The 22,757-nt window shown below is 38.6% G+C and overlaps 1 protein-coding gene across 5 annotated transcripts in view; it reads left to right on the plus strand.

Annotated features, from left to right (window-relative positions):
- Nucleotides 1-22,757, plus strand: part of LOC101699947 (cyclic AMP-dependent transcription factor ATF-7) — a 101,811-nt gene that overhangs the window by 26,429 nt on the left and 52,625 nt on the right. Inside the window, exon 1 of one of the 5 annotated variants that reach the window (XM_087209663.1) lies at nucleotides 4,474-4,618. The exons of the other annotated variants lie outside the window; for them this stretch is intronic. The gene's annotated coding sequence lies outside the window, so the exon portion shown is untranslated. Of the gene's footprint in view, nucleotides 1-4,473; nucleotides 4,619-22,757 lie in introns of those variants that run through there. 5 annotated transcript variants of the gene reach the window in all.

A 22,757-nucleotide genomic window follows, 5' to 3' on the forward strand; every position in this document is an offset into this window, starting at 1 on the left:
CCCCAGATACCCTATTGGCAGAGGACTGGTGGAATCGTGTTGTATGGTTTTTTAAATGTTTCTAAGATGGCATTTTTTAAAAAACATTGTGACTGTAAAATGACTTTACCTCTATGTTATCATTAAAATAATAGAAATATGTTTTGGTGCTGAATCTGGAAAGTCTTCTAAGTTGTTTGTTTGTGGGAGGTCTCACTGTGTTGCCCAAACTGTTCTTGGGCTCATGTGATCCTTCTGCCTCAGCCTTTTGAGTGGCTGGGACTGTAGGCATGCATCAACACATCTGGCTTAGTCTTTTAAGTTTTTAATGCTTTTGGAGGCTACTTTTATTTGAAGATGGATTACAAAGATGTTTTATTATATGTGGAATCAGGTATAAATACTTTGTCAGTAATCTTGAATTGGGATTTTATTTCATGTGTATGTAGTTAGATAACTTACCTTTTTGTTGGGTTTTGCCTACTTTTTATTACCAGGAGTCAACAAATTCCATATTCCTATATTCCCTCTCAGGCGCGACACTAGTTTGCAATACAAATTATGCAAATTTAAATAGACTTTCTGAATACCATCAAGTCTTTGAGCAGAAGCTGGTCATTTCAGTTTATTACATAGAATGTCTATTTCCTAAAGAACAGGAACATATTTACACTGATGAGATACCATTTATGGACGGTTATCATCATCCTGTTGTCAGCCATTGAGAAAAGTTTGCACTCTGTATCAGCTCTGTCTTTTTATTTTTTACTTTTATTTATTTTTATTTATTGTTTTGTACCGGGGATCGAACTCGGGTCCTTGCCCTTGCGCAGCAGGCAGGGAAACCACTGAGCTAAATCCCTGGCCCTCAGCTCTGTCTTTTTAATGGAAAACACTTTGGTTGTTTTTTCGGTTTATATAACTTTAAGGGGCTGAAGATGCTACTCTCAGATCTCCCATAGGACATTTATGTACAGGTTGAAAGTCTCTTCGTATCTTTGTGAGACATGAAGCCTACAACTAACATAGACCTACAAGGCCTGCTTTTATTTTCAAAAGCCAAGAATAGAAATGGACTCCTAGTTGTGGTGGCAGCTTCTTGTACCTCCTTATCTTGTCATAGTAGGAATAATGTTTATGGTGCTGTAGTCCTGGCTTCACTTGGCATTTAACCAACCTCCAAAGCTGTTTATTGCTTCGTATCCTCTGCTTCTGTGAACATTATCCCTTAAATCTCTATTGCTCTGTAATATATGAGGCAACAAATAGCTCCTATGATTGGTTAAATGCTGGCATGCTGCAAAGGTATATGTTTTATTGCCTATATAACACAAATCTATAGAGATTATTCCTGTTATCCCAGGCCTCCCATTAAAAGCACCATACTGGTACTATGGGATTCAGGATCTTTCATTCTATCCCTTTGGCAAGTTTCCCTATTTCCTGGCAGGAGCACAAAAGAAAAGCAAAGAAGAATGAGTTGGTGCTGATTATTAATTCTTTATGTTAGGGGAGCATCTTGAATTGGAAAATAATAAGGCAAGAAATGGCTCTAGTAAATACCATTTATGGTGGTATATGCTGTGTTTACATGCTACAACAGGTGAAGGCAATTTCAGGCAAACAAATAAGCCTTTTTTCCTTACCCTCTGCCAAGAGTTTAAAAAAATTCAAAATTTTATTTAATAATTCATATTTCATTCAATAATTCATCCAGTTCCCATCTGTTAAGAGTGCTTGCATGCTGTCAGGCAGCTGAAAATACACTGCATTGTACACAAACTAGCCCAAATGCTAAACTTATTTGTTGTAATATGTTGAGTTTATAATAACTTTCAGTCCATTCTGAGTATACTGCAGTTTTATGTAACATGTGATGTAAATAGACTGTCATATAGACAAAAATCAGTGCTGGAATTTTAAAATGTAGAAACTATTAACAGCAAATTCTTTTTTTTTTTTTTTTTTTTTTTTTGGTACCGGGAATTGAACTCAGGTCCTTACGGTTGCAAGGCAGTTGGTGGAACCACTGAGCTAAATCCCCAGCCCCTCAAATTCATTTCTTAATGTCAGATCTGGCAGTCTTGACACTGCTCTTAGGAACATGTGGTTGATTTTTTTTTTATATCTATCATGATCTTACTAAGAGCACAGTATATTAAAAGCATTCTTACTGCAATCTGTCCTCCCTTTACCACCCCAAAAAATCTATATGAACCTAATTGGAGTTATATCTGTGAAAGTATGGTGAATTTTTTTCTGTTATTCACTCTTGTTTTCCTTGGATACAGCTTAATACTTGAAATGAATCCCCAGGGAATTCCTGGTAGAAAATAAAATAAAATCCTGTATTTTTGTATCACAGTTAGGACTTCCTAAGTCAGGACAGGGTCTCTTCCTAGTCCATTTTATAAACTAACAAGTTTATAAAGTGCCTTCTGGATCTGAAAGCCTGTCCTTCATTTATCCTTTTGTCACCCTCAAAAAAATCACATATGGCCAAGTTTTTGACTTACAAGATACTGTCATTAATGTAGACTTCTTCATTCTTATATCAAATACTCTTCCAGCTAATGCAGCAAATTAAAAAACAGCCAGTGTACTCCCTTTCTCTGTTTAGCTTATTTCTTTAATGCAGATTGACTTGCTCCGCAGTCTCATTCTGTCTGAAGTCCTTGTTAGGGCCTCTCTGTATGTGGATTCATAACACATCTGTGTGTACATCTACAGTGCTGTATAAATAATAATAAGTAATCACCAGATGGCCTATAACTGCTCCTTTGGACCCATTGGGTCTCTTGAAGCTGTTAGTAAAGTCTTCTGTCGTTTTGCTGGGGAAAACTTGTCATAGATTTATTTCTAAAAAAATTCAAACTCACAACTGGGTGTTTAGGACTGGATATTGCTGACTGTGTTGTAAATATTTAACAGGCTTTGTACAATGACAAGTAAAAGCGCCATTACTAACCACACACAGTGACTGTGGAGCTCTTCTTTCCTCCCGGCCATTTAGAAAGGAAAAGAAATGCCGATAAATTGTGCATTATGAACAAGGTGCTAAAAATGCTCTTCGGAAAATGTTTCTGAAGAGAGGAAAGAGAACCTCAACATTCTGCTCAAAGGGTTGTAATTGGACAAATTTAATCATTTTAACCATATCCCAGAATCCCCCTTTAATACCCCTTTTAAAAATTTGACTTTATAATACTTTAAGAAAAGTTCTTTCAGCTGGAGCTTGGTCAGAGCCAGATTTTGATCTTAATCAAGTCTTTATAACCAAAGCTAAACTGCTATAAGAGGATTACAGTTGCAAGTGTTAGTAGTAGACATTTAACTAAATTTCAGGCTATTAGTGATGTCTAGAAATGTCAGACATACTGTATATATATTTTTAATTTATTTATAAAGCAAAATATCTTTATTTTTGTCCTCTTTCCATTTTTATGGATAGTTGTTTTTACTGTTGTTTGGAAAAAAAGCTTTTTTTCTGGTTTTCTGTGCTATGTTTTGTTATTACTGAAACCTTTGCTGCAGTACCTATTTGAGAGTACTTGCTTGGTACAACATTACATATCTTTAAAAATTAAAGTAGAACTCATTACCACTAAATTTTTGTGGTTTGTTTTTCTTTCTGTGTTTATAGTTATCTGTTGAGAGCTGAATCTGTTTAACCATAGAAGTGCATGCTGTCCTTCAAATTATAGCACATGACTATTACTTTTGAGTGAGGATATATAGAAAGCTTTTTTCTTTCAAAAATCTCATCTTCAAAAGATGACATACAAATTGTGAGGGGGAAATGCTATTAATAGTTTATTGGGGCCCGGGGATTTAGCTCAGTGGTTCTGCCATCTGCCTCACAAGCACAAGGTCCCGAGTTTGATCCCCGGTACAAAAAAAAAAAAAAAAATCAATAGTTTATTGTAAGGTGGTTTTGCTTTTTAAATTTTCTCTTATAAAATTGTATTAATGATAGGATTTTAAGAAGGCATCTTGGAGAAAAGATGAGAGCTTTGGGGTTTATCTCTTTTGTAACAGTATCTTTGTGTTTTATTTTGAAATTTCTTTGTTCAGTGAAATTCACTACCAAAGATTGTGCTTGGGTAAGAATCTGGACTATTTGCAATGGCCACGTGAAAGTACAGAGGGAATGAAAATGGATTTTGTAAAATTAGCTCATTCCCAGTCTGGCATACCATGTGCTCTGTGCGGCTGCTTATTCTACCAGCAGATTGAAGTGCTGAACCAACTTCTGCTCTAAAGGCTAAAATTACCAGCCATCATTCCAGCTTTTAAACCTTGCTGTTCACATCGATCAGGCCAGATTTTGAGCAGACATAGCTTTGTCTTTAGATCCCATGCAGAATTTGCAATTCCCTGAGTTGGAAGGAAAGAGTTCTTCCTTTTTGGCTTTGAAAAACTTGAGTGGCTGTGCTGGGAAAATCAGCAAAATAAATCTATAGCTTTGCTTGTGTCCTTTGATTCACTGTAGAAAGCTGAATGTTCTGTTCAGCATTCAGACTGGCTGTCGCAGTTGAAGCTCTGCTTATCAAAGACGTGGTCACTTGAAGAGCCATTTATATTATTCTAGAGAGAATCATCCTGTGGCAAACGGAACACCCTCATCTTTTTCCCACAGGTCAGATCTTTTAATACTGGGCAATTATCCCTTGATTTTCCTGAAAAATAGCTCCACCTACCATAAAGATTTGCACCAGCACAGGTTACACAGCAGGTTAGCGACAGGCTCTGATTCCTTAGCTACAGGGAGAGGTGTCAGGGTGACATTTGTATGGCAGGGGCTTAATGGTGATGATTTTTCTGCTGAGAATCGTAATGTCCATTACAAGCCTCTTGGGTTCTCTTTCTCTAAGGAAAATAAATTTGTTTTTGTTGCTTGCATACCATATAGTGATAAAGTACCATTGTGAAAGCTGTCTTTCTCTTCTTCCTTCATGTCCTCAAGTTTCGTTCTTTGTCTTTAATAACTATCCTACCCAGATTGAGATCGAGTCCTATAGTTTTATAAATTTTTACAATTTTTACTTTTTGCCTTCCTCTTCTGTACAACTTGTCTTGACTCTTAGCCCTTGTACCCAGTGAGGATTATGAACCAGTGTTTCTTCTGTTTTAATTAATATATTTTATTTTTTAGAGCAGTTGTACGTTTGCAGAAAAATTGATGAAAGTAGAGTTCCCCTCAGTTTTTCTCAAAATTTTGCCTGTTACTGTATGAATATCTTACATCAGTATATTACAATTGATTAGCAAATATTGATATATTATTATTGACTAAAGTCCATTTGGTTTTCATTAGAGTTCTCTCTATGTGTGTATCCTGTGGATTTTGGCAAGTGTATAATGACATGTATTTGCCATTCCAGTATCATGCAGAATAGTTCCACTACTCTAAAAATACCAATAATTCTCCCTCCTCTTCCTTCTTCTTCCTCCTGAACCCCTGGTAACTTTTTTTTTTTTTTTTTTGAGAAGAGTCTTGCTATGAAATTCAGGCTGGCCTTGAACTCACTATGTAGCACAGGCTGGCCTCAAACTTGTGGCAGTCCTCCTGCCTCAGCCTTCCAAGTACTGGCTTTCTGTCTTTTAAAAATGTATTATCTACCTATCTTCTGTTTATTTTGTAGTGTTGAGGGTCAAACCCAGAGCATCATGATTGCTAAACATATTCTCTACCACTGAGATACACCTTCAATCCTACCACTGATTTTTCTTTTTTCTTATTTTTTGTTTTCCAAACTGGGATTGAATCCAGGGTCTTCACACTGAGCTATGTTACAGCCTTTTTAAACATTATTTTTTTCTTTTTTCTTTTTTTTTTTGTACCAGGAATCAAGCTCAGGGCCTCATGGTTGCCAGGCAGGCGCTGCACAGCTGAGCTACATCCCTGGACCTATTTTTTTCTCTTTCTTTCTTTCTTTCTTTCTTTCTTTCTTTCTCTCTGTCTCTCTCTTTTCTTTTCTTTTCTTTTCTTTTCTTTTTTTGTGGAACTAGTGATTGAACTCAGGACCTTGCGCTTGCCAGGCAGGTGCTGGTGCCACTGAGCTAAACCTCCGGCCCCCTATTTTTTTCTTTTGAGGTAAGATCTCACTAAGTAAGTTACCCAGGCTGCACTTGAATTTGTGATCCTCCTGTCTCAGCCTCCCAGAGTGCTGGAATTACAAATATGTACCTCCACAACCAACAAAAACTAATTTTTAAAAAAAATTTTGAGACAGTGTCTAAGTTGCCCAGGCTGGGCTGAAATTTCTATTTCAGCCTTCCAGAGTGCCAAAATTACCACCATGAACCACCATGCCAAGCTAAAAATGAATTCTTTACCAAATGGAAATGTAGGCAAAACTAGGAAACTGGGACCTAGAAATCATGGATTTAGCATCTTCTACAGTAGGCCCCAAGAAGCATTTTGATGTCATCTTTGTAAATTCTAGGCTGGGTACCTACTCATGAATATTCCTTTCTTTCTCATTTTTCTTTTTTTCTTTTTTTCTCTTGGTTTGTAGTGCAGGCTGGCCTTAAACTTGCGGTGATCCTCTTGCCTCACCCTCCTGAGTGCTGGGGTTACAGGTGTGTGCCACACCCAGCTTTTCTCATCTTAATTTTAAGCCTATAAGCTTGCAAAGTCAAACAGTGGTGTTTGGTTATGTTTGGATACTGCCGTATAGTGGTGGAGTTTTTGTTCTATTGGCTGCCATACTGTTTATGATTAAAGGTATGTTAACAGTACAGAGAGATGTATGATCTGCCCAGGGATTGCTCACTTACTTTTTCACTCACATTCTTGGCATATAATTGCATGAAAAGTCTTACCTATTAATAATAATATTCTTCTGGGCTGGGGATATACCTGACTGATAGCTTACCTGCTTACTATATGCCAGGCCCTTGGTTTGATTCTTAGCACCACCACAAAATAAATAAAATAAAACAAAATAAAATTATTCTTCACTCAGGTGTCAAATCCTCTCCTCCTTTGACTTCATATCATCTCTGTATATTGGCTTTTTCCTTTTCTCTTACAAACTGAGGTGTGTAACTGAGATGTGTAATTTCATGTATCATTACTGATGAATGTGAAAATATATGGCTGAAAATATATACCTGGAAACATTTATATAAAATAATTTAATAAAAATATGTAGAAGTACATTTAAAGCATCAAAATAGATGAGATAAAGCTGGGTATAGTGCCTGTAATCCTGGGAGGCTGAGGCAGGAGGATTGCAAGTTCAAGCTTAGCCTGGGCGACTTAGCAACTTAGTAAGACCCTGCCTGAAAAAGAGGTGTGGTGAGGGGCATAACTCCGTGCAAAGGCCCTGTGTTCAAACCCTAGTATGGGGTTATAGGGGAGGTCAGGTAGTCTGAGTTGATATTTATAGTTAAGAGATTTTGGTTGGTTTGTTTTTTTCTCTTTTTATGTTTTGTCTGAATGTCTTTATCTTTCCCCTGGAAAATCACTTAATGTATACATTTTCTTTTTTATTTTCATAATGATTCATTGTGTAACTGTGGACTATGTGAAATTAGCTCTGCATTGAATTGTCGGAAATATCTGACTAGAATCTTGTCTTTTCCACCATTGATCATGAAGTTAACTTCTTGGCTTCAGAACTGAGAATGCATAGTTGGACAAGGTCACAACCTTCCAAAATGATCACTCTAGTGTGCAGAGACTTCATTTGTTTCTATATCTGGATGCTTCTAATAGATCAGTTACATATATATATATATATATATATATATATATATATATATGCATGGGTGTGTGAGTGAGATGCCAGGAATGCCTATAAACCTAAGTACAAAGAAAAGGTGATTCAGGGCAGCAACCCATAGAGCAAAACTGCAAGCTTGGTTAGTTAGAGGTTATTAATAGATAATGGCATTTTAATCAGATGATTGAAGATACAGATGTGTGTGTATATGTATATATAATATAAATATAATATATATTATAATATATATATGTTTTGGGGGGGGTGGTACCAGGGATCGAACTCAGGACCTTGCGCTTTCGAGGCAGGCACCAGAACCACTGAACTAAATCCCCAGACTTTATTTATATATTTTTGAGGAAGGGTTTTGCTACATAGTTATTGAACTCCTATGGCCTTGAACTCCCTATGTAGCCCAGGCAGGCCTTGAACTCTCAGTGATCCTCCTAGTTTAGCCTCCCAAATGCTGGGATCTTAGGCATTTGCCTCCACACACAGCTTAAAATGCATTTTAATTCTGACCCTTACTTACTTCAAATTGTGTCTCTGATTACAAACTTACTGACCAAAGGTGGAGGGGGGCTTTCATTGGAAGGTTATTGGCATCAAGTAAAAAGAAGTATTGAGATAGTTTTAAAGTTCTCCGTAGTGGTATATACATGTAGTTAGCTATATAATACCAAATTAGGCAAATAGTATTATAAACATCTGCTACTTCAGTGAACATCATTTTGTTTTACACAGAGGCAATCTGTGTACATTATTTTCTCATTGTGTTATGTTCATAACTTCAGATATTTGTCATTTTACTTTATTTCTGTGTATTTCTTTCTTTTTTTTTTTTTTTGGTACCAGGGATGGAACGGGGGACCTTCCACTTTCGAGGCAGGCAGCAGATCCACTAGCTGGGGAGCTAAATCCCCAGCCCATTTTTGTGTATTTCTTAAGATTAAGGAGAGTCTAAAGTTTCCTTTGGCTGTATTGAGAGGAGACAATAAAAATAGTTACTCTAAAATTCTCAGGGAGTGGCCCGGGGATTTAGCTCAGTGGCACCACGCCTGCCTCACAAGTACAAGGTTGTGAGTTCAATCTCAGGTTCAGAAAAGAAAGAAAAGAAAAATATTTTTCAGGGATCTATATATCTAAATGTTTTATAAAGGACCATATTAGATTCAGCATGTTAGCTATTCCATCTTCACTCTTTCCGTTTTTTCCCTTGTAGATTTTACTTAGATAATTGCAGTACTGTAAAGGGGAGGCTGAAGCTACAGCTAGACAGGCTCAGTTGACACACATTTGACTGCCCAGAAGAGAGAGGGTTATGTACCGTACCTGGCAGCTCTCAACATGCCAGCAGTTAGTTTGAACATACTGTACCTTGTTGGCTGTTCTGTTAGTCCTCAGGGAGGCATTTTGCTCCTCCATAGACAGTAATCAGCTTGTCAGAGTGGAATGGCTTTTTGTTTTTTCCTTTATCTAGGAAAATGCAGTGGGCTAAGCCTTTCTGGGAAGCAATTGCTTCCTCTACTGCATGAACAGGTCGTGGATGCTGCCTCTAAACAAAGAGGAGGTAGATGGTGATAGAAAAATCCATGCTAGGGTGTAATTGGATTGGAGCTGTGTCAAGGAGGCAGTTCTTGCTTGGAAGATGGACTTTGTTATGCCATGCTTTTTTTGTCTTAACATTAAAATAATAAGCAATAGATACTCTTCTTCAGGCTTAATTTTTCAGGCCCTGTTCTGAGCACTCTGAAAATAAATGTACAACAAGCTGTTCATTTCTGTACTTTGTTTTTATTAATAATTTTATTTTTTATTTTATTTTTTTGTTTTTTGAGACAAGGTCTCACTATATAGTTCCAGCTGGCCTTGAGCTCACTATGTAGCTTAGGCTGGCCTCAAACTTCCCACAGTCCTCCTGCCTCAGCCTCCTGAGTGCTGAGATTACAGGCACGCGTCACCATGCCCAGCTTTAGAATAATTTTAAACTCACAGCAAAATTAAGTGGAAAGTACAAAGTTCTCATATATTCCTGTCCCCACACACATATGGCCTCCCCCACTATCAACATACCTCACCACAGTGGTGTATTTGTTATGCTTGATGAACCTATATTGACACATTATCTCCCAAAGGCCATGCTTTCCATAGGGTTCACTCTTGGTGTTGTGGATTCTGTAGGTTTTAACAAATTACGAGTATCCACTACTTTTGTATCATACAGGAGCATTTCACTGCCTTAAAAATCCTCTGTGCTCTTCCTGTCGCTCCCTTCCCCATTGAAACTATTGATATCTTTTTTTTTTTTTTTTGTACCAGGGATCGAACTCGGGTCCTTGCACTTGTGCAGCAGGCGGTGAAACCACTGAGCTAAATCCCCGGCCCTAAGAAATTTCAAAGCTTTATTGCTTCTTTCTTTCTTTTTTTTTTTTTGGTACCGGGTATCAAACTTGGGACCTTGTGCTTGCGAGGCAGGCTGCAGCATCACTGAGCTAAATCCCCATCCCCTTATATTGATATCTTTTACTGTCTCTATATTTTTATCTTTTCCAGAACTTCATACAGTCAGAGTCATACAGTATATAACTTTTTCAGGTTAGCTTCTCTCACTTAGCACTACATTAAATTTCCTCCATGTCTTTTTATGAGTTGGATAGCATTGTTTTTGTTTGTTTTTTTGAGACAAGGTCTCACTATGTAGTTCAGGCTGGGCTTGACCTCCCTGTGTAGCTCAGGTTGGTCTCGAACTCACAGCACTCATAGCGATCCTCCTGCTTCAGCCTCCTGGGTGTTGGGAGTACAGGTGTGCACTGCCACACCCAGCCTGGATTGCATTTTTGTGGGTGGGTTTGTTTGTTTTTAAAATGGTACTGGAGATTGAACCCAGGGCCTCATGCGTGAGTACTAGACAGTGTTTTACCACTGAGCTCCATCTATCTTTTTTTTTTTAATTTTTAAATTTTGAGACAAGATCTCACTGAGTTGCCCAGGCTGGCCTCAAAGTTGGAATCCTCCTGGGCCAGGGTTGTAGCTCAGTGGCTCCGCGCCTGCCTGGCAAGTGCAAGGTTCTGAGTTCATTCCCCAGTACAAAAAAAAAAAATTGGAATCCTCCTACCTCAGCCTCTTGAGTAACTGGGATTACAGATGTGCACCACCATGTTCACCTTGATTAGCTCATTTCTTTTTAGCACTGGATAATACTCCATTGTCTGGATGTCAGGTAGTTTATTCATTCACCTACTGAAGTATATCTTGATTGCTTGCAAGTTGTGGCAAATATAAGAGCTAACATCTGTGTGCAGCCTTTTGTGTGGCCATAAGTTTTTAATTCATCTGGTTAAATATCAAAGATCATGATGACTGGATCATTTGGTAAAAGTATGTTTAGATTTACAAGAAACTGCAAAACTGTCTTCCAAAGTGGCTGCACCATTTTTGCATCCCCACCCACAGTGAATATGAGTCCTATTGCTCCATGTCTTCATCAGCATTTGGTGTTGTCAAGTGTTTTGGATTTGGGCCATTCTAGAAGGGTATAGAAGTGTGATGGCACATGCCTTTAATCCTAGCAAGAGAATCACAAGGTCAAAGCCTGGACTACATAGCAAAACACTGTTTCAAAACACCAAAAAATTTTTTTAAATTTAAAAGAAAAGATTTCATTGTTGTTTTTAATTTGCATCTTGAGATCCTCCTGCCTTAGCTTTTCTGTGTGCCAGGATTACAGGCATGTATCACCATGTGTAGCTTTTTATTATCCTTTTAATGTCCTTGAGAGCTCTGGCTGAAGGAACATTTTTCATTTTTTATTAGTAGTAATTTTTATCTTCTCTCTTTTTTTCTCACATAGCCTAGTGACTTATTAATTTTATTGATCTTTTTAAAGAACTGCCTTTTGCTTTTGTTAGTTTTTTCTGTTGATTTTTTTACTTTCAGTTTCTTTGGTTTCTCTTCTGATTTTTATTATTTATTTTCTTTTGCTTACTTCAGATTTAATTTGCTCTTTTCCCTAGAGTCCTAAAGTAGAATCTTCAATTATTGGTTTTAGATTTTTTTCTTTTCTAATATATTTATTCAGTGCTATAAATTTTCTTCTAATCTCTGCTATTGCTGCATCCCACAGATTTTGATGTTGTATTTCATTTAGTTCAAAATATTTTAAAAATTTCTCTGGAGATTTCTTGTATCTTGATTTCTTGATTCACATGTTATATAGAAGTGAATTGTTTAATCTCAAGGTGTTTTTAGATTCCACCCCCCCCCTTTTTTTTTGGTACCAGGAATTGAACTCGGGACCTCAGGCACTGTGCCGCTGAGCTAAATCCCTGGCCCTCCACCTATCCTTTTTTTTTGGTACTGAGGATTGAACTCAGAACCTTGTGTTTGTGAGGCAGGTGCAGAGCTACTGAACTACATCCTCGGCCTCCACCTGTCTTTTTTTTTTTTTTTTTTTTTTTTTTGGTACCTTTTTTTGGTGCCAGGGATCGATCTCAGGTCCTTGAGCTTGTGCAGCTGGCAGTGAAACCTCTGAACTAAATCCTCGGCCCCCCTCCACCTATCTTTATGTTACTAATTTCTACTATAACCTCTTGATTGTGGAGAACAGACATTGCATGATTTTTACTCTTTTAAATCTGTTAAGGTGTGTTAGTTACTTGGTCCAGAATGTAATCTATCTTGGTGAATGTTACACGCAAGCTTGCAAAGTATGTATAGACTGCCATTGTTGGATAGATGTTTAATAATATGCAGTTGACTGATGGTGCTATTGTATTCAAGCATGTGCTTAACTACTTTAGTGATGAGTATAAGGTCTGTGTCTGAATTCTTTTTTTTCTGTCCATTTCTGATAAAGGGGTGTTGTAATCTTTAACTATATTAGGAGATTTGTCTATTCCTTCTTGCAGTTCTGTCAGTTTTCCCCCCTCATACTTTGTTGTTTTAGGCTCATTAAGGGTTATTGTGTTCTCTTAGAGTATTGACCACTTTATCACTATCTAATTCCCCTTTTTATTTCTAATATCTTTCTTTGTTCTATAGTCTGCTCCATCTGACATAGTTTTAGCATGGTATATCTTTATCCATTACTTTCTCTTATTTTTCCCCCCACCATGCTGGGGATCAAACCTAGGATCTTGCACATACTAGACAAGCATTATGTTACTGAGCTACGCTCCCAGCCCAAGGTTTGTTTGTTTGTTTGTTTTGGCCTTTTTCTCAGCATTGTAAATAGTTTACTCTGCTCTGTTCTTGCTTATATGCTATCTGAGGAAAAAATACAGGTATTTCTTGTCTTTGCTCCTCTATGGTTATGATTTTTTTTTCTTTTTCCTCTTCATTCAAGATTTTTTTCCTTCATTTCTGATTTTTCTCAGGTTGGAACATGATATGCCCAGGTGCAGGTTTGGTTTTGGGGTTTTTTTGGTGCTAGGGATCGAACTCAAGTCCTTGCACTTGCACAGCGGGCAGTGAAACCACTGAGCTAAATCCCCAGCCCCAGGTTTGGTTTTTTTTATCGTTGTTGCTCTTTAGTTGGTATTGGATCTATAGTTTGGTATCCAAATTAACTGTGGAAAATTCTTAGTCACTGTTTCAAATATTGCTTCTTTTTCTTTTCTCTTCATATTCCTATTATGCATATATTATATTTTAAATAATTCTCCCACAGTTATTTTGTCTTTTTAAAATCTCTTTCATTTTCAGTGTTAGACATTTCTAGTGTCATATCCTCAAGATCAAAGATTCTTTTTTTCTAAGCTCAAAGATTCTTTACTTATTTCTTTACTCAATTTACTAATTAAGTCCATCATAGGCTTTCTTTTTTGGGGGGGGGTTACTGGGGATCGAACTCTGGACCTTGTGCTTTCAAGGCAGGTGGCAGAATCACTGAGCTAAATCCCTGGCCCTCCATCTCACTTCTTGTAATATCCATCTGTTTTTCCATTAAAGCCCTTGGCATGTTAATTATAGTTTTTTGGAATTCCTCGTCTGATAATCTCAACATTTCTGCTGTATCTGTAGATTCTGATTCTAATGTTTATTCATTCTCCTCAGAGCATACTTTTGCCTTTAAATATTCTTTGTAATTTTTTTTCAGTACTGGGAATTGAACTCAGTCCCCTCACACTGAGCTACATCCTTAGCTCCCTGCCTTCACTTTTTTTGAATCAGGATCTCTCTAAGTTGCTAAATTTCCCTGGCAAGGCTTGAACTGACAATCCTCCTGCCTCATTCTCTCAGAGTGCTGGGATTACAGGCTTGTGCCTGGCTAGGTCTCAGTCTTTTGATGACCCTGTGCCTGTAGAAGACTATAAACTTCATCAGTACTTCTCACTTTGTGTGTGTGTGTTTGTGTATGTTTGTGTGTGTTTGTGTGTGCTGGGAGGGGGTTACTGGGGATTGAATCCAGGGCTTTTGCACTGAGCTACATCCTCAGATCCTTTTTAATTTTTAAAAATATGTATGTTGGGCTGGGGATTTAGCTCAGTGGTTCTGCTACCTGCCTCAAAAGCACAAGGTCCTGAGTTTGATCCCCGGTACCAAAAAATATATATATGTATGAATGTACGTATGTTTTTTGAGACAAGGTCTAGCCTTGAATTCACTATGTAACTAGGCTGGTCTCTACTGGCATCCTCCTGCCTCACCCTCCCAAGTGCTGTGATTACAGATGTGCACCACAACACTGGGCTTTTAAAAAAATTTTTGAGATAAGATCTCACTAAATTGCCCAGGCTGAGGTTCTTGGGATCCTTCTGCCTCAGCCTCCCATCATGCTGAGATTAGAGGTGTGTGCCACCATGCCTGCTTCAGTTTGATATTCTTTTCCCCCAGGGGTACTAGGATAGCTGAGGGGGAGGGGGAACTAGAGTTAGGAATTACCTTTTTCCCAGGTCAGTTAGGATCTGATAAAAACCCAGGAGGTTAGGCTTAGATATAATAGTTTCTCCTGAGAGCCTTGTTAAGAACAGAATACTCTACTGTATTTTACGAGTGTTACTTTTCCCCTACCAGTCCCAATCAGAAACAAGAAAGAATTTTTCTCTGGTATTCACTCTAAGAACCTGGTAGAGCAAGCTCCTGGATATAAAACTCACGCCACAAAAGTATAACTCCACTATAAGTCCCCCTGGAATTTTTTTTTTTTTTTTTTTTTTTTTTTTGGCACCAGGGATCAAACTCGGGTCCTTCTCCTTGAGAGGCAGGTGGTGGCACCACTGAGCTAAATCCCTGGCCGACCCCTGGAATTTTTAACTCAGACCTGTCCACACTGAACCTCTAGCTTCATCAGTTACAGTTCAAGTAACTTTCAGCCCCTGAGTTCCTGTACTTTAAAAGTCATGATTCTTTGTATCTGCCTGTTTGGAGGGTTGCAGTTTGTCCTATGACCTCACTTCTCTCAAGGATCTAAGAATAGTTGTTGATTTTTTAATTTGTTCAGCTTTTTCCATGTTAGGATAAAGTGGTGACTTCCAAGCTTCTGGGATGTTAGGCCTTAAACCAGAAGTCTAAATCCTTTTGGTTTGTGAACCAAAGAGATATATTTTATGCCAGACATTATTGTGCACGCTTGTACTTCCAGCTACTTGGGAGGCTGAGACAGGAGGATCACTTAAGTGCATCAATATGAGACCAATCTGGGCATAACAGTAAAACTGTCATCTCAAAATAAATCAGAAAAAAAAAAGGAAATACATTTTTACCTTGCAACTTAAAATATATCTTTATAATAGAAATTAGAAAGCAATACAGTGGTACTCACCCTTTCCTAATGTGATTGTGATGGACTCCATTTTTGTTGTTGTTTTAGTCTGAGTGGTATTTTCTTTTCTTTTTCTTTCTTTTTTTTTTTGGTACCGGGGATCAAACTCGGGTCCTTGCACTTGCGCAGCAGGTGGCAAAACCACTGAGTTAAATCCCTGGCCTTTCTTTTCTTTTTTAAAATGTTCGTTACAAAAAAAAAATGTTGGTTATAAGCTAATGTAGTGGCACACACCTATAATCCCAGCACTCAGGAAACTGAGGCAGGGGGATAAAGAGTTCAAGGTTGGCCTGGACTATGCAGCGAGACCCTGTCACTCTCACATACACACACACTCCTAGTTACAAACCATTAAATTTATTTCACTACCCACCAATAGGTTATGTTTCAGTTTTAAAAACACTGTTTTAGCCTATCCTGGGCTTTTCTTTTGTTATTGTTGTTTTTGCTTTGGTTTTGGTTTTTGGTTTTTGAGACAGGGTCTTGCTTTGTAGTTCAGACTTGCCTTGAATTCGCTGCTTAGCCCAGACTGGCCTCAAACTCACAGTGATCTTTCTGCCTTGTGTCAGGATAGTGAAAGGGTGAATAATTTGTACCAAAAAACAGTAGAGGGGAGGAAATGGTTTTGATGTGTCATGGCACAGTGGGGCAACTAAATCTACAGGATTATGCATTTCAAAATAACTGGTGAAGAAGAATTTGAGGGTTCTCAGCACATAGAAATAATATTTGAGATGAGAATACTAATTGCCTTGGGCTGGGGTTTTAACTCAGTGGTTTCGTGCCTGCTGCACAAGCACAAGGTTCAATCCCTGGTACCAAAATAACAACAAAAACAAAAAATAAAGTACAGAGAATCCTAATTGCCTTGATGATCTTTACACATTTATAATGTATCACATTATAAGACTGTACCCCAAAAATATATACAAATATTATATGTCAATTTTTAAAGGGTGAAAAGGATATATTGAGTCTTAGTCATTTCCTCTGAATCTGTGTTATGCTTTGAATATCTACTCTAAAACTTGTAAAAATTTTTTTTGTTGTTTTGGTGCTGGGGATGGAACTCGGGTCCTTGCACTTGCGCAGCAGGCAGCGAAACCACTGAGCTAACTCCCCGGCCCTACTTGTAAAATTTAATTGCTATAGTAGTAGCATTAAAAGACCGGACCTTTGAAAGGTGATTGGATCATCAAAGCACCATCCTTATGAATGGAGGTCATTGGCTCAAGAGTGAGCTTCTGAGCAAAGGATGAGTTTAGCTGATTTTTTCTGTCGTGTTCACCTGTACCCTCACTGTGTATCCCTGATAGCACATATTCTTGACCTTTCTAGTCTACAAAATTGTGTGCCAAATCAACTTCTTTTGTTGGGCTGGGCATGTGACTCAGTGGTAGAGCACTTGCCTTACATGCAAGAGACCATGGGCTGTGTCCTCAGCACTACACATGCACACCCAAAAGGTACAAACTTCTATTGTGCATAAGTCAGTCTCTTAACAATAGTAGGAAATAGACTCTGGCTGTCATATAAAGCAACCAGAAGTAGCTCATTGAATTTATCTAGGAAATTGGTACCTCTTTTTGTGTTCTGTTTTATTTTAATTTTTTTCTTTAAAATTGCATTATTTGATATCTTCTCTTAATCCATTTTTTGGGCATGATAACTTGAGATGTAGAATTGACTAAATTTCTAAATAGAGCTTAATTTTCCTTGAAAACAAGTTACAATGGGACAGAAAACAATCTTAATTGGTCGCTTAACAGGTATTTTACATGCTGCCTGTCTACTTTTTAGGTATTATGATATCCTTTAGGAATTAACACCAAGTAAAATGGACGTGGTCCCTGTCTCAAGGAACATCAACTACCTGCAATTAACCTCAACTATGTATAACCTTAGAATTTCTTTGATCTTACAAATAGTGAAAAGATAAATGTAATTATTATTTTTGTCTTTTTTGTGTGTGTTTTGTTGTTGTTTGCTTTGTATTTTGGTTTTTTGAGACAGGGTCTCGCCATTGTAATTCAGTCTTGAACTCACTTTGTAGCCCAGGCTGGCCTCAAACTCACCATTAGTCCCCTGCCTTAACCTCCTGCATGCTGAGGTTACAGGCATGTGCTTCTAGTCTTCTCTCAATGGTCGCTCTTTACTCTCTTGTTTCTTTTTCTACAAAGTGACCTCCTGCTCGAGTCACAAAATCCCTCTTATCACTGCTGTATGCATATACGTTCATTCTGCCATGTTAAAACCTCTGGAAAATCAAATGTTTGGTGGTAAGGAATCAAAAGAAAAGGGTAAACTGAAACCGCAAGAAGTAAGTACACCTTGGTGTAAACTAAGTCTGTTTGATCGCTCAAACAATTCCATTAGAGCACTCTCTGTTATGAGTTTACATAGTGCCTCCTGGGTTCACCCCCAGTATTATAACTTAGTCTACCTAGTGTACAGAGTATTCAAGAAAAAAAATTAAAGTCCCCTAAGTGAAATTTTATGTAGTTAGAAAATTCAGATGATTAAAGACTGCATACATAGATAGAAGGTAAGAATCACACATCCAATTCAACAACACATCTGGGGCCAGGTATGGTGCCACATGCCTGTAATCTCAGCACTCGGGAGGCAGGAGGATGGGCATGAGTTCGAGGCCAACCTGGACTACATATGAGTTCAAGCCCAGCTTGAACTACATAGTGAGAGCCTGTCTTAAAAACAAACAAATGGGTTGGAGGTGGGGAGAAGAAAACAAATCAACTTCATCTGACACCAGGGAATTAAACTCCTACTAAACAAGGTGTTCCATAAAAAGAAACAATTTGGAGCCAGGCATAGTCGCACAGGTCTGTAATCCCAGTACTCTGGGAGTCCAAGGCAAGAGGATCATAAGTTTGAACCCAGTCTGAACAATTTAGTAAGATCCTAGCTCAAAATAAATTTTAAAAAGGGCTGGGGATGTAGCTTAGTGCAAAGGCCTTCGGTTCAATCCCCAGTACTGGAAAAAGAAAAAAAGAATTTAGGCTGAGTACAGGAGCAGGTGCCTGAAATCTCAGTGACTCAGGTGGCTAAGTCAGGAAGATTGCAAGTTCAAGACCAGCCTAGGCAGTTTAGAAAAACCCTGTCTCAAAGTAAAAAGAATTGAGAATGTAGCCCAAGGCAGAACAGTTACCTAGTATGTGTGAGGTCCTGGGTTCAATCTCCAGCACTGCCAAAAAAAGGTGAAGGCATATAATCTCTGGCCCTTGGTTATTTAAGAATACATGATTTGGGCCGGGGATTTAGCTCAGTGGTTCCACTGCTTGCCTCAAAAGCACAATGTCCCGAGTTCAATCCCCGGTACCCAAAAAAAAACCCCAAAAAAACCCAGAATATATGCTTTGTGGTAGATGGGATAGTTCCTCTCAAACTTCTGTAGGTGAGGTCATTTGTAAATGATAAATCAGATGCAATGCTGATCTTCTGTTTTCTTTTTTGGGATCAAACCCAGGACTTCAGGTGTGCTAGGTTTGTGCTCTATCCCTGAGCCACACCTACAGCCCATTGTTCCTATTGAGTGATATTTATTTTCAGGAGCAGAGAGTTAAGGGGTATTATGGTTGTAGGTGTAATAACTTGGAATTTAAGTGTCACCTATAGTTATATTTTATCTGTAGGCTCCTTTGTTGCTCTTAGCATGGGGATAATTATATTTAGAATAAGAGAAGATTTTATGAGTATTAGGCTGCTATAACAAATTACTATAAACTGGGTGGGTGGAAACAAACAGAACTTTATTCTCTCAGTTTAGGAGGCCAGGAGTGTAAAATCAAGGTGTAAGGCAGGGCCATACCTTCTTGATTCCATGAGAATCTTTTTCTGGCCATGTTAATCATCTTTTCCATCACTGTGACAAAATACCTGAGACAAACAACTTAAAAGATATTGTTTCAGTCCATGGTCACCTGGGTTCATTGCTCTATGCCTAAGGTGAGGTAGAAACATGGTGGAAATCCATGGCAGAAGAAAACTCTTCACCTCACAGCAGCCAGGAAGCAGAGAAGGCAGACTTCCGCCCTTTCACTTTTGTTCCGCTTGGTGGGCAACCAGCCTAATGGTTCTGCCCACATTCAGGGCAGGTTTCTCCTCACAGTTTGCTGTATCACATGCCAGTCATCCCTGGAACCACCCTCAGACACACCCAGAAGTGTGCTTTGCTATTTCCTAGGTATTTCTCAATCCAATCATGTTGACAGTCAAGATTAACCATCACACTGCACACTGGTCTTTTCCAGCTTCTGTTTGCTGTCAGCATTTCTTGGCTTATGACCATACCTCTCTGACTTCTACTTATGTCTTCACATTGCCTTCTTTTCTCTGTGTATTAAATCTCCACTTAGTGCCTTTTTTTTTTTTTTAAGAACATGTGGGGTGGCAATGAGGGCCACCTCCTCATCTGGACAATCTAACCTCATCTCAAAATCTTTAACTTAATCACCATATAAAGTATCATTTGCATGTTCTAGATATCAAAACATGGACTTACCTTTGGGAGCTATCATGGGTTGAATTATGTCCTTCAAAATTTATATGGTGAAGTCCTATCCCCAAGACCTTAGAATGTGACCATATTTGGAAATGGGGTTGTTGCAGAGGTAGTAAGTTAATATATGGTCTTACGGGTATAGCATGGGCCCCTAACCCAGTATGTCTGGTGTCCTTATAAAAAGAGAAAATTAGGGCCCAGGATTTAGCTCAGTTGTGCCACCGCCTGCCTTGCAAGTGCAAGGTCCTGAGTTCGATCCCTAGTGCCACCAAAAAAAAAAGAGAGAGAGAAAATTAGACACAGACATGCACACACAGAGAACGTCAAAAGATTGGATTTATGATGTCACAAGCCAAGGAATGCCAGAGATTGCCAGCAAACTACCAGAAGCTGGGAAGAGAAACATGGAATACATTTTCCCTGACATTCTTCAAGGATGCAACCCTGCTAATCCCTTGATATTTCAGACTTCTGTTATCCAAAACTATGAAATAATAAATTCTGTTGTTTAAAACACACAGTTTGTGGTACTTTGTCAGGGCAACTCTAGTAAACAAATAGGGAAAGTATTTCAGTCTGCCACACTTGAGTTGAACTCTGCAATTTGCTATAGTGAGTTGCTATCCAGAGGCAAGCTACAGCCTTAGTTCTCCCTGACACTATCAATGTGTTTAATGACCTTGGTGTATTTATCCTTTCTCTCCTTTCTTCCTCTAACAGATGAAGCTGTTGTAATATGATATGAAGGCTAATAGGATCTCATTGGCACCTCCTGGTTTGTCTACATTCCAGTATAATTAAGTGGGAAGTATTATAATTGGAACACTTCATTATCACTTTAGACTACATTCAAAAATTGAATTTAGGTTTTTGCAGATGTCTCTAGTAAGGGACTTAGTATACACAAAGCATCAGTTGTCTTGTTGTCTTTTGCTGGGCTATCTCTAACCAGCCCATGAATAATTTTTTCAACCCATTCAGGCCCTCATTTGCCTTTGTGGATTCAGTTCAGTAATTTTTAGGTTTTTTGTTTTTGTTTTTTGTTTGTTGACACAAGTTCTCCCTTTTTAGCCAATTGTGGCCTTCAATACATGATCCTCCTATCTCAGCCTCCTAAGTGCTGAAATTATGGGAGTGTGCCACTATGCCCTGGAAAATTTTTTTGAACATCTGTAATGTCCAGGCACCATGCTAGGCACAAATGACAAATATATGAGACATCCACATAGTCATTGTTTCCTAGGGAAGCCAAACACATAAAGATGCAATTATAGCCAGGTGTGGTGGTACCCACTGGTAATCGCAGTACTCAGGAGGCTTAGGCAGGAGGATAGCCATGAGTTTGAGGCCAGCTTGGGCTACATAATGAGTTCAAGGCCAGCCTGGACTACATAGCAAGACCCTGTCTTGAAAAAAAAAAAAAGCAATTACGTTGTAATATAAGTGTAATAATGTCTCTGCCAAGTACTTAGGGGTCTGATAGATACCAAGGATGGCATCTTGAAGGAAGTGATGCTTTTAAAAGATTAATAGAATTTTGCTACACAGAGAAAGTAGAGAAGACCATCTCACACATTAGAGAAAAGCATATGTGAAAGAATGAAACAGCCTATGTTCCAAAACATTGCAGGCTGCTTGATCTTGACAAAGTACAAACTGAGTGAGAACAGCAGCAAGAGATGGCTGGATCAGGACAGTCTCCTGAGTTCTTGTTGTTCTACTGTACCAGATCACTGACAGTCAAGAAGTATGTGGGTGCGTGTTACTATTGAATGGCTTAGATTCTGTTCTTTTTCTCTGCCTACATTCTTTTATAGTAGACTTCTAGTAAGTGGCAAGCATTCTAAAAAATATCTCTTTAAGGCTAAAGGAATTTCCTATTTTCTTGGCTTCACAAAAATGTAGCTTTGGGGCCAGGGATTTAGCTCAGGGGTTCCGCTGCTTGCCTTGCAAGCCCAAGGTCCCAAGTTTGATCCCCAGTAGAAAAAAAAAAAAATGTAGCTTGGGCTGGGGATGTAGCTCAGTGATAGGGTGCTTGCCTAGCATGAGAAACACCCTGCATTTGATTCCCAGTACTGCCCCCTGCAAAAAAACTTTACAAGGTAGACACAAAGATAACCAACTAGCTGAATGTGTCAACAAATCAGACTTTTTTCTGCATTAAATTAAGGTGCCAAAGCAGAATCAGAGAACCATACAAGCTTTTGGTTTATTCAGCAGACCTGAATAAAACAGTGTGAGGCTTTGTCTTTTGCCTGTTTCTTTGAGGTTTTATTTTGTGGGGATTTTTTGGTACCGGGGATCAAACTCGGATCCTCATGCTTGTGGGGCAGGTGGCCTAACCACTGAGCTAAGTCCCTAGTCCTTGCCTGTTTCTTTACTAGCCTGTAATTTCTTCTGTAATTACTGAGTCTCAGGGATCTTAACCTTAGATAGCTTATTTAAAACTAAAACAGAACCTTTTAGCCAGGCATGGTGGTACATGCCTGCAATCTCACACTCAGGAAGCTGAGGCAGGAGGATTGCTGTGAGTTCGAGGCCAGCCGAACTACACAGTAAGACCCTATCTCAAAAAACAAAAACAAAGGGCCAGGGATTTAGCTCAGTGGTTTCGCTGCCTGCTGCGCAAGCACAAAGACCTGAGTTTGATCCCTGGTACCAAAAAAAAAAAAAAAAAAGGACCAGGAATTTACCTCAGTGGTGCCGCTGCCAGCCTTGCAAGCTCAAGGTCCCAAGTTTGATCCCCTGTACCAAAAAACCA

The sequence above is a fragment of the Heterocephalus glaber genome, unplaced genomic scaffold, assembly GCF_053883595.1.
Source record: "Heterocephalus glaber isolate CG9 unplaced genomic scaffold, H.glaber_assembly_v1.0 deba00001060, whole genome shotgun sequence".
In the NCBI taxonomy this organism is placed as follows: Eukaryota; Metazoa; Chordata; class Mammalia; order Rodentia; family Bathyergidae; genus Heterocephalus; species Heterocephalus glaber.